At 35.2% G+C, this 1325-nt stretch overlaps 1 protein-coding gene across 1 annotated transcript in view; it reads right to left on the bottom strand.

Annotated features, from left to right (window-relative positions):
- Window positions 1–328: 328 nt before the first annotated feature.
- NOVA1 (NOVA alternative splicing regulator 1) overlaps window positions 329–1325 on the bottom strand; it is a 143112-nt gene continuing 142115 nt past the window's right edge. Inside the window, exon 5 of the mRNA XM_081887053.1 lies at window positions 329–1325. This exon is cut by the window's right edge and continues 650 nt beyond it. The gene's annotated coding sequence lies outside the window, so the exon portion shown is untranslated.

The raw sequence follows: 1325 nt of genomic DNA, 5'->3' as shown, positions 1-1325 counted from the left end.
GTTAAATCAAAGTATGAAGCTGAGCTCAATTTTTGATGTGTGAGAGACAATATGGGATATGACGGTCAGATAATCACATCCCTGGTGTGATAGGTTCTCATGACATGCCTGATCTTTACAATTGCTTTCTAAGAGAAAGAAATCTCCTTGAGGGGCTGTAAAGATGATATATCTGCCAGTAAATACTGAGCAGTAGATTTCAAGACTTCTGTGCATCTTTCTAAGATCAGGACTACTCATTTAGAATAACAACCATTTGATTACTTAGCATGCTTTTTTCCTGTGCAAAGAAAAGAAAAGAAGAAAAGAACAGTTAATACAAGCAACATCAGTATTAAAGATTATTTTAATATGTAGATTCATACAAATGATCACTGCTTAAAAGTGCCACATGGTCCCGCCACCATCAGTTACACATTTAATTTTTCCTTCCCAAGCAAATGGCAAATATTAAACTTAGTCACATTACATAACATAGACATGGTTTAAAATGGCAACACTTCCAACATGGCATGTTAAATAAATTCATTATGATCATATTAGTATTATGATATAGAAAAATAGCAAGACTCCTTTATATTCATAGTTTACTACAAATAGGGTTTATATTGCACAATGCCCCCCTGACAGTGAGTATAATTTTCATTTACATTACTTCCTTGGTCTTGGATGGTTTGTCCCTTTCGGGTTATTTATTTATTAAATTTCAATCTTGCCCTTTCTCCCAAAGGAGCCCAGGGCAGCTAATAACAAAACAGCAAAACAATTCATTTTTTTTCCTTTTAAAAAATTAAGGTCAGCAATCAGTAATGGAGAATTTTGCATCGTGTTGATAATATTGCAAACAATGTCGTTTATTACTGGAACATCCCTATTTATCATTTGTGAGCAATGGGCAGAGCATATGCCATAGAAGATGTGAGATCCTATCTTTCTCTCTATTACTCTAGAATTCCAAAGAATAAGAATACTTCTTCATTCTGGGTTCCAGAGCAATCAACTTTAATTGCAATATGGAAGGGTATTTCTCAAACAAATATGAAAGCTTACCGTATTTCACTGTTCATTTTTATGAAAGAGATACTGTGATCATAGGCTCATGCAATCTCAAACATAAATCCTGCAATCTATCAGCACAGATCTGGAAGTAAGTATCAGTGAATTCAATGAGACTTACTTCCGTGTAAACATGTATACCACTGCACTGGCAGGCTCTTACCTGCTTGATCATCCCCATTCATTACAATGGACTACATATATGCCACAGAATGTGCACACAAGATGAATTCGTTCCATGTGCACATTGGAGCACAGTGTCCAGAACA

The sequence above is a fragment of the Podarcis melisellensis genome, assembly GCF_964234715.1.
Source record: "Podarcis melisellensis genome assembly, chromosome: 1".
NCBI lineage: Eukaryota > Metazoa > Chordata > Lepidosauria > Squamata > Lacertidae > Podarcis > Podarcis melisellensis.
This window is presented reverse-complemented; position numbering and strand designations above follow the sequence as displayed.